Genomic DNA, 11836 nt, shown 5'->3' with positions numbered 1-11836 from the left:
ACTGGCCAGAGAGACAAGATCACAGAAAACTGAAAATACTTAACTGTAGAGTGATTCTAGTGTAGTATAAAACTAAAGAACAATTTATCAAACTATTCTATAGATAAAATTGTGCATGAATTTAAGTCCAATTACCTTATACCCAAGCTGTCTCTCTGGCCGGTAGTATTTTTAATATCCTACCGGCCAGAGGGACAAGATCACAGAAAACTGAAAATACTCAACTGTAGAGTGATTCTAGTGTAGTATAAAACTGAAGAGCAATGTATCAAGCTATTCTACAAATAAAACTGTGCACGAATTTAAGTCCGATTACCTTATACACAAGCTGTCCCTCTGGCCGGTAGTATTTTCAAGATCCTACCGGCCAGAGGGTCAAGGCAAAGGAAGTTTGAATTCAGGGATCCACCGAATCAAGAGCTCAATAAAAAAAATTCGTCCTTAAGGAAAGACGTTTTTACGCTATTTAAAAACTCTCATGCCTAAGTCACAGACGTCTACAGTGTTGGCGTACATATTTACGGTTTACGAACTAGACGGGAAGAGACCCAAAGAAGTATACAGCATTTGCCAAACAATTCACTGCTTTACTCTCTACGCATTATTCTTAACATGTCAGGCAAATAAAAACGTACTTGTCTTGTTGATCAACATAGTTTTACCACTGGCAATTCGCATATTATCTGATTGGTATAGTCCGCCATATTGGAATAGCCGACAATTTCCGAAAATTGCTCGACTCGGAAACTCGCTCCTAGTACTTCTCGGTTGTCCTTCTGAGGGGTAGGATTTAGGCACAACCTTGGCACAACCCGTTGCCACCCTCTTACCCAGCGTCTTCGTTCCCAGCATGCGCAGTAAGGAGCGAAGACTCGAGGTACGAGATTGGGCCCATCGCTGGGACACCGCGCGCCTTGATCGCGCGCCCAATCTCGTTCCCAGAGCCTTTGTTACCCTTGTCCAGCCGAACGAGAAGACGAACGAGAATCAAAGCGTGTAAGACAATTCAAAGGAATCGAACGCAGATCGACAGCGAGGAAATCCAAAATCATGAAATGCCACTGGCGTCCCGCGCGGCCAGCAAAGTTGTATACTATTCTTCCAGAATCTATTCTATTCGGGCACTTCCCGCCGCTGAAGCAGCCAAGAAATGCAAATTTTGGTTTTTGTAATTGTGAGGTTTGTAAAGTTGCAAGATGGCATAATGTTTTCTGACTTTGTATTTACGTACCACTGAGTTCAAAATTAATAAAGGTTTTGATTTTGATATTAGCCAGACGTTGTGTTTCTTGTTAATAACCTGTAATGGTAATGAAGCCAACATTTCATGAAGGTCTGTAGAGCCAGTCTGCATGGAAGTCCTTGATAAGTTGTCATCGTAGTCATCAGAAGTTGGTAAGTACAGGTTGGTTGGTTGTTTTTTGGTTTATTGATCCACCTATCAAATTATGTTAAGCCCAACAGGGAAGGGGCAGGCTAGGGGTGTGGATTTGATTGACATAACCTTCCCGAGGATGGGGATTTTGAGATTATGGGCTGGAGAATTTTTGATATTTTTCACATGAACCAATTTCTAATAATGTACCAATTTCTAATTTAAGAAAAAGGTTCACCTCTAAACATGCTAAAGTTGAGTTGTTTATTTTACTCGTGAATTGAAACAAATTTGTTATGATCTAATGACAAATTCTGAAAAATCTTTGTTGTGAAATTAATTAATGCATGTGTATGTCGAATACACATGTAATGACATTTGCGTATTTATCTGTATATGTAATTTCTAATGAATACATGTCATCTTAAGCTTTCTATTAGTTCCTAGTAGAGATCAAGGCCATTGGTGCTGCTGTCTAATTAGCCAATCCATATGAAGTTGCCAAGGCAGAATATCTTCAGTGTGAAATGCCGTAACATAGAGTGTTCCAACCTAAGTGCTCTAGCTCACAATTTTCACACTGACAATGTTCCCTTTGAAAGTCACAGCATATGTGATCAGGGTGTTGATTGATGGGAACATCAGTGACAATTGGGTGTAAAATTTCACCTTATTTGTTATCTCCCCTAACTGCACTAACATGTGAAGAATAAAAGTTATTTTCCCTGTTTGGATTACACTGAATGACCACTGGATTCGATAGCCCCATGATTATTTCACACTTTGTGTCTCTTGTAGCAGTTCCTGTAAGTGCATGTACTGGCACTGGGGTGAATATTAAACTAATTTGTAAGGAAACCAATCTTTGTGCACAAATGCCATAGCCATAGCCATAGTAATTTTTCTTGGACAATTCTGTCCAAGGGTTAAAGGTACAATGAGGTTAACCCCACGTAAAGCACCAACCCATAAGACAAGGCCAGGCCACAACACCGGGAACCATGTGCCCTACTCTTTGCGATAAGTGTGTGGGTTCTTTAATGTCCCCTGCTATTAAACCATGTAACAATGAAGATGCAGGAGACTGGGCCTACGGTTTAAAGTCCTCATCCGAGAAGACTTGGGCGTCTAACCATTTACATATCTAATTACAAAGGCAGCACATTCTCAGTTATTGCAGGGTGTCCAGCAGCATGGTTTTTCAGAGAAATAGGAAACACACTATTGAAAAATAGAAACTTTCTTTCAAAAATTAGGAACAAAATAGGAGAATCAGTACTACTTTAATGGACAAAGATAGCCTCTCTACACCCCTTCAATCCCAATTCACTGCTTTAGTCCAGTAACATTGACACAAATGTGCATAATCATGACAACGCAGGCATTTGGATTTTACAATTATTCTTCTTAGCTCTCACTGTGATAACAACATCAGTTTAACAATGGAGTATAAATAAGAAAAATACTTGAAGAGCAATGGGGAATCAATAATTATTGTCAATTGTCATTTGTATCACTGGATACAGTAGATTCAATACAAACTCATTGATAACCATGGAAACAGTATATCTAAGCTATGACCAGAAATCCACTAAGCAACAGAGAACAAAGAAATAATGACTGTCCCTAACATATATTTTTTTTAATTTTGAACACCAGAGTCACAGACACCAATAGCTTTATACTACATCTACCCCTGAAACACGTGAGGCTGTAAATCCATTTTAAATTTTGTAATTGTGCTGCTTAATTAGCCATTAAAAAATAGGAAAAAGACGCACTGGCTAGCCTGAATGTGATAGAACAAAAAGTATTACGTATGTAGGGCAGAGTATTAATTGTGCGGAGTGTCTCTGATCAGGAAATAAATTGATTTAAAATGAACCTAAACTTGAAAAATCTTAGGCTGATGTTTTTCAAGTTCTTTCTTTCCAGAACATGGACAAATCATAAATGCTTCCTCTTTCATGCAATCATTTTGTTGTATTCTTTTCTCTTCATTTTTGGTATTTTTTTGTTACTAAGTAATTTTGACCAAGTTACGTCAAAGTCTTGGTGATACTTCCCCTTTAAGTATGAATATTTTTTTAAAGAACATAACTTAAAGACTTCTCTACTTTTAATAAACAATTACTTCACAAATCAAGTCACTTGCCTAAGTACGGTGTGGTAAAGAGTTGGATATTGACTGGAATATTTAACTGAAAATAATTATTTCATTGATACATAAACACATAGGTACACATTGTTGCCACAGGCATCCTTTTCAAAATTCCCTGTCTTTTCCCTGATAAAAACTAGTGTATCTTATAGATAGTGATTGCTGCGCAGAGTGGCGTGGGCGATGTAGAAGAGTTTGTAATGACTCTTTGGTGAACACAACGATAACAGTTCTTTTATTAACATGAACAGGATTTTTTAATTCAACAATAAACAACAACAGATATGAGCAGCAATAAACAACAAGAGATATGAGCATGCTGCAGTTGTGACAGTTGGGAAGCTATAGAGACAAACACTTGTTTATTATTAAGAAGTGCTTGTATCTGTAGGTTTTCAACTGTGACAACAGTCTTTTTCATTAAAAATTGCTGTGGCTTCAACAGTTAAAAGAACTTCAATAATATCATCAGTCAATCAGAAAAAGATTTGTGGTCGGTATCTGGATTCTGTTCTTGGTAGAGAGTGAACAAATGTTGGATGACATCGTCAAACATCTGAAGTGAAATAGTTTCTTTGTTTTTGTTTATAAAAAGAGCACTGACACGGATTTTGCTTTTGCATTTGGATTTTAACTGTGACAATTTGCACTCAGTGCACTGGAGAATTTTCTTTCCACTGTCTGCAGCAATTATTTTGGTGTGACACTTGTTGCAGGAAAGGAATCTTTGTACATAATTTATACCCTCTGGTGGAAAGTTAATTTTTTGCTGTTCTGGTGCATTGGATAAGTCATCGAGTCTTTCAATTGTTTTGTTGACCTCATGGACTGTTGTGTGCTTGTTGAATGGTAAATAGTTGCTGTCTTGGTATTCTCGTACTGAAATGTTTTTAATGTCGTAACAGTGCTGTGATGTTACTTTGTGTATATCATTTTCCCATAATACAGTGCGACCCGACCCAGTGTTGTCAGTGAACACAGCTTCTTGCATTTGGAGGGATTTATTGTTGATATTAAGGGTTTTTGTTTCACCAGTAAATGTTATTCTTCCACAAATATTGACGTAAGTGTTTGGTTCACCATCCAATATGTCCTCTGCTGTGGTATCTTTTGTTTGTTTCTCTTCTGCGTTTATAGGTCGATAGTCAAACTCTGATTCTTTGTCACTTGGATCTTGAAGTTTGGTTCTCTTGTTGATCAGAAGTTCCTGTTCTGAAGTCTTCTCATTTTTTTTTAGCTGAAATTTTGTCAGCTTTATTGGAGATGATGATTCATACTTGCGCTTGAAGGTAGGGTGCTTCTCTGGTGAGAAGCACACTGTCCAGTAAATGTTGGTACTGGTTTGTATCTTGAGATCAAAATACTGATTATTGTTTTTGCTTGTTTTTATGTTTGAGAGGTCGTGTAGATATCTAACTATAGCACTTTCTGGAAAGAAAAAAAACCCTGATGTTTAAAGAGTGTTAAGACTTCACTGATCAATGTTATCATTTTGGAAGAGAACCTCTGTGTACTAAATGATTATGGACACAAAATATGAAACTGAGCTAGCTGGGAACCAAAAGGACGCTTAATATATGTTGTTATTATCAAGAGGGTATGTGTAACATGGGATTGAATTTAACGTCAACTCTAATATCATGGTTAACATACCATTGGAATTATCCATGGTTGCGTCAACTACAAATGAAAATGAAAGAACTAAACACTATTTTATAACAGTTAAATACATATGTTGTAAGAATATTTAGACTTTACTGATAAGTGTTATCGTTTCGGAATGGAACCTCTGTCTAATAAATCATTATGGACACAAAATACCAAACTGTGGTAGCTGGGAACCAAAAGGATGCTTAAAAGCATGCTTAATATATGTTATTAAGAGGGTATGTGTCACATGGGGTTTGACTTTAGTGTCAACTGTAATATCATGGTTAACATACCACTGGAATTATCCATGGTTGCGTCAACTGCAAATGAAAATGAAAGAATTAAACACAATATTTAATAACAGTTAAATAATATTATTGTTTGAAGAAGAATTTCTTGGTTTTTTCTGCAATTTTCTGAAGCCTAAGTTCTTCTGCTTTTCTGTATTTAAGGTTGTTTGACTTTTGAATGTTTCCCAGCCTATCAAAAGTCATTGGTTCTAGTACAAGAGATGATAAATCTCTAACTCTACTTATGGCAACATACGTGAGGCCAAGAGTTGCTTCTGATTTTCCAATATCTATCCATGATTTATGCAAAGTTAATCCTTGGCTCTTATGGATAGTCAGTGCCTATGCAAGTTTAAGTGGTAGTTGTTGTCTTTCATGTATTGAATTTCCATTATGCACAGACATAGTTATAGGAACTATAGGAACTAAAGAAGGTGTTCCAGATATGGAGGGACCAATGTAATCATTGAATTTGACAACAACAGCAATAGGCAGATCTGGAGGTTGGTGATTGCTATTATAAATTATGTCTAGTGCTTGTCCAGTTGATCCATTACAAAGACCAACAGATGGCCATAAGTTCACTGTCGGCATATCATAAGAGCCTTTTGAGATAAGCAATATTGGTTGTAATCCACACATTTCTTGAGGGCTATCTTTAAAACAGGGAACGGGGAATTGGGAAGTGGGAATGGGAATGGGAATGGGAATGGGGAACGGGGAACGGGGAATCTTTAAAATGGGGAATCTTTAAAAGCAGGAATCTTTAAAATGTGGAATCTTTAAAAGCAGGAATCTTTAGAATGGGGAATCTTTAAAAGCAGGAATCTTTAAAACGGGGAATCTTTAAAAGCGGGAATCTTTAAAATGGGGAATCTTTAAAAGCGGGAATCTTTAAAAGCGGGAATCTTTGAAAGCGGGAATCTTTAAAATGGGGAATCTTTAAAAGCGGGAATCTTTAAAATGGGGAATCTTTAAGAGCGGGAATCTTTAAAATGGGGAATCTTTAAAAGCGGGTGATTTCTTGTCAACCACTGTTTCGACTTTCCGTCCTTGTCTTCGCATGACTGCATGGCGTAGAAAGAGGTTTCCTTAAGCACGCAATGACGGATTATACGGGAAATTCGCCGTCACATGGTTCGGGCATCGAGCATCGAATTACTTTATTGCTGGTTTTCAGTGTCACGCCATTCAAAATAAATCAAAATCAAAATCAAAACAGTTCAAATGATAAAGTCCAGAATCTTGAGGAGAAAGAAGGTAAATATGCAAAGACTTTCGCCAAGATTCAGGTCACAGCAATGTTTCTTACGCGAGATATGCGGAGAATTTTTTTACCCAAATTTATAGAGATTTTGATGGAGACGCCATGCTGGCGCCCATCCGGATGGCGGCCGGAAACGAACAGAAACATCTGTCACTGAGTTTTGCTACAAAAGCGTGAATTTATCTCTTCAGGAACTCAAAAACATTTTAAAAATAATACTTTTTCTAATACATGAACTGTTCAGATAGCCAAATTTCCAGAAATAAGTCACTCTTTTAACCAACATGACAGCTTTCTTGCCCGTCATGTAAATGCCGCGTCACGCAAAAGCTTAGAAATTCAAGCGTAGTCTATTACAAAACCAAGAACCCACTTGGAGTAAAAACTTGTATGACTATTAGTTTTCAGCTGCTCTTACACATCATGAAAGTAAAATCTCAGGATGATTAATAGTTTTGTAGTTTGAATTTTAGCGACGTCATGTGAAAACCAGATTTAGAGGACTGTTGATTTATCGATTAAACAACCAAAAACGTATTTTCCCTGCCATATATTTGTCGTTAAGTCGTAAGTTCTTCCATTAGTACATGATACGACAAATATCCATCGCTGCGAAACTAAACGTCACAGTCCGGAGTTAAGATAAATCCAGGCGGTTTGACTCTTTGGTCGGTCTAGCGGATCTCAAAGAGTGAGAATCGAGATTTGAACCGCTCCACTATCCCGCTAAACCGATGTGCTTTAATAGCGTGCAATAAAATTACAATGAAGAAATTCCACAACTGTCTCTGTACCTGTTGAGTTGATACATGTGACAGAATAAATAGCTTCCGGTGGGAACCTGAGAGATTCTCGTCCACTTTTCAGTAAAGAATAACGCTATTAAATATTCCCCACTTTAAAGATTCCCCGTTTTAAAGATTCCCGCTTTTAAAGATTCCCCGTTTTAAAGATTCCCGCTTTTAAAGATTCCCCATTTTAAAGATTCCCGCTTTTAAAGATTCCCCGCTTTTAAAGATTCCCCGTTTTAAAGATTCCCCATTTTAAAGATTCCCGCTTTTAAAGATTTCCTGTTTTAAAGATTCCCCATTTTAAAGATTCCCGCTTTTAAAGATTCCCCATTTTAAAGATTCCCCCTTTTAAAGATTCCCCATTTTCAAGATTCCCCGTTCCCCGTTCCCCGTTCCCATTCCCTGTTTCCATTATTCCCCGTTCCCCGTTCCCCATTCCCATTCCCTGATTCCGTTATTCCCCGTTCCCCGTTTTAAAGATAGCCATTTCTTGAGGGCTAATTTTTGCAGCTGCTGGACTTGAGTGTCTTGCATGAATTTTTGCAATTGGTTGTTTAAGTTGTATGAGTGCCTTATAATTAAAGTTGGCAACTTCTTCATTTGAATAATATAACCGTATTGCATCATTAAAGTCTTGAATATTATTGACATGTGATGGTTGTCTGGTTAAAATAATTTTCCAATCGTCTTCAGTGGTTTCAGCATCGCGGAGGCGTAACAGTAAATCTCTGAATCTCATTTGGTCTGGATGTGAACCTTTCACTCTTTGATTAACAGACAATGTCACTACTTTGTCAAACATCATGTAAGCATAATAGCCTTGGTCACCAAATGATATTAGATGGTTTTGCATGATATAATGGTTTGGCACCCACTGGTGGTAACTGACCAGGATCTCCTATTAATACCAAACAATTTTTCTTTTGCACCAGATGATTGTCTACATCGTCTGTCAATCCATCCAAGTGTGGTTTGACCAAGCATTGAATATTCGTCAATAAAAATATAATTCACGTTTGTAAGTTTATCTTGTAAATCTAGAAGAGCTTTACCAGACAGCTCTTTTTGTGAGTGTGGTGTAATTGGAAGTTTCAAAAGGGAATGAATTGTTGTTCTCCTGATCATGTATGAAGCTTTTCCTGTTGTCCAAGTTATAACACATTTATCTAGGAGTTCAGCTCGCAATGAATTGATCAGATAACTTTTTCCGGTACCTGCAACACCATTTATTATTAGCAGCAATGGTTCCTTTGTGTGTGTGTTTTTGAAGTGTAACATAATTATATCATATGCAAGCTTTTGCATCTCAGAGAAAGAATTAATGTTGACTGTTTTTGATTCTGCAGAAGGCTGGGGAAACTTGTTCTTAGATGTATTTAGCCATTAAGGCATTTCACTGATCTTGTTGGACGGTATATTTCAATGAGTCTAAGTTCCAGTCATAGCTTGACTGCTCAGTTATTTCATTCAAATTGCACTGTTTGTCTACATTGTAAAAATCGGACAAAATCATCCATCGCTCTGGTTGCATAGGTTGTGGATTGTCAGTCTCTTCAAAATCTGGAAGGTTTATATTTCCCAGTACATTTGAAAGCTTTTGATTCCAGTCTGGGACATGAGTATTAGCATATGATGTATTGAGAAAGTTATGCCATTCATTTATGTATGTTTGATTATCTGGCTGTGTGGTGCCCCAAGCATTATTTTGAGAATTTTTCCACGGTTTATATCTCAAAAGTTGATATTTGCAATACATACTGTAATATTCACCTTTAGGGTTGGGTGAATAAGTTGGGAATATGTTTGGAACTATATTATCTGAACGCACTATCAGTTTACCTTTAGACATTTTGTACTTTGTTGCAAACTCTACAAAATTTGTGTCCAATATGTTGGGGAAATTATCTTTATAGATACGTCAGCCATTGAGCTCAAACTATGCCGATGAAGGCGCTTCAACTTTTATCAAACTCGCCGACATTTACGCTCGTGTTTACATGGTTAAAATATTACTACAGTTTTGATCGATAAAACTAACAGAAGGCAATCAAAATCTTCAACAAGAAATCAAGTTAAGTGAGAGATGAGTAGGATGGCAAAACAAAATATAGACGATTGTTGACTGTTCTCGTTCAAAAACCCTATCTATTGACGAATTCGATCGGATCAGTACAGTGACTGAAAATAATTCAACAGAAAGCACTCAAATGCAGTGAGATAAGTAAATAGCATAGGAATGAACGCAAAACGTTAAATGAAACGAAAGTAAGTTAAACTGCAAAGAATACTCACACTGACGAGCTCCAAAACCTATCAAAAAGACGAATTCGATTACATCGCTAACTGTAAATAATTCAACAGAAGGCACTCAAATGAAGTGATTTAAGTAAATAGCATCGGAATGAACGCAAAACGTTAAATGAAAGGAAAATAAGTTAGGTATTTGCAAAGAATATACTCGCACTGATGGTCACGAAGACGAGATCCAAAATCTATCGAAAAGAAGAATTCGAATAGATCGGTAACTGTAAATAATTCAACAGAAGGCACTCAAATGAAGTGAGATAACTGAATAGCGCAGGAATGAACGCAAAACGTTAAATGGAAGGGAAATAGATTAAAGAATATATACTCACACTGATCACGAAGCTGAAGATCGAAGAGGATCGAGCTGAAACAATGTGCTTCCTACTTACCGCAAGACATTGTGGTAAAGAATGCAAGTAAACGCAAGGAGTTGTGGTACAAAATGTAAAACAGAAGAAATCGAGAATTTGAGGCTCTTATTGCCTTATAAGCAAGATTATATTTATTCTTTTTTAACCGCGCGGCCATGGGCCGAGCGCGGTTCATGTTCTACCCGTGGTTTATTTTTTTTTGTCGGAGACCAGACGCAGACCTCGACTCGGCCAACTTTGAATTACGCAATCTGTAATGTTTATTCGCCGAACCTTGTTTCTTCAGGGTCAACAAAAATCTCAGATTACAAAGTCACGCCGAACTCACGCTTTGCAAAAAACTCTCTCCAAAACCCTGACTTCGAAGCGATATATCACTTTAGCGTTAATAGCTACCTCATATCGGCAGTAGTAAAATCTATTCCTTAACAATCCAGCTTCATCATATTAAAATTTCAACGAAATCGAACAAAACCAGAACTAAATATTATTAGATTTTTTTTGTAACCTCGCTTCATTGCTTGAGTCGACAAAGGAAGCGACGGTCGTCCATAGCCACCGAAACACATTAACATAACCAGTGAACCTACGTTTCGGTCAAAACAATCCAGGATTACTGCCTGAGAGCTGAAAATTGAAGAGGAACATCTTTTTCGAACTTTTCTTAGGTTATTTAGACGAAAAAATGACCTCGGCGGACTCCAAAAGAGAACAAAACAAAAAACAGAACGAGACAGTGAGAAGAGCCGATAATTTATTCACCGCGTGGCCTTCGTTACGTTCAAGTTAAAAAAAACCTTACTTCTGGATAATTTCAGCCTTACAAGCCAGTAACTGGTCCCAAATTACTTTCTGTATCCTTACAAATGTCCTGACTTCCATCTCCGAAAGATTTGGCCGCAATTTTTTTAGCAAATAAACATTTCGCCGACAGCAATCACCATTACGGTGGCTTGCATACTAATTCGCTAACTTTACAAAACCCTCCCGAGGGGGGGATATGACGAAAAGAGCTGAAAAATGATGGCCGGAAATAGAGTAATTTTCTCAGCTTCCGGTGTGCCAAATTTGCTGGAAATAGGTTCAAAACCGATGTTTCTTTTTTTTTTCGTCTTTTTTTTCTTCGGGTCACTCATGCTACCAAAACAGTTAACTTTTAAAAGCGCGGTTGTAAGATCTTAAAGATCTTCTTGTTAACCGCGCGGCCATGGGCCGAGCGCGGTTCTAGGTTTACCCGTGGTTTTTTTTTTTTTTACCGCGCGGCCATGGGCCGAGCGCGGTTCTAGGTTTACCCGTGGTTTATTTATTAACCGCGCGGCCATGGGCCGAGCGCGGTTCTAGGTTTACCCGGGGTTTATTTATTAACCGCGCGGCCATGGGCCGAGCGCGGTTCTAGGTTTACCCGTGGTTTATTATTTTTTTTTTTGTCGGTGACCAGACGCAGACCTCCGCTCGGCCAAATTCCGAGTCACGCAACGTGTGATGTTTTTTCCGCCAGAAGCTGTTAAAACATTAATACACGGATAATTTTACGGATATTGTTTCCTTTGTTGTGGGTAAAATATATTTTCTTTTGGTTTTATCGAAGCGTTGGATTCAAAGGGATTAATAAATACGCTAAAAA

Source organism: Orbicella faveolata, unplaced genomic scaffold, assembly GCF_042242905.1.
Source record: "Orbicella faveolata isolate gen_17 unplaced genomic scaffold, um_ofav_v1 contig_3, whole genome shotgun sequence".
NCBI classification, from domain to species: Eukaryota; Metazoa; Cnidaria; class Anthozoa; order Scleractinia; family Merulinidae; genus Orbicella; species Orbicella faveolata.
This window is presented reverse-complemented; position numbering follows the sequence as displayed.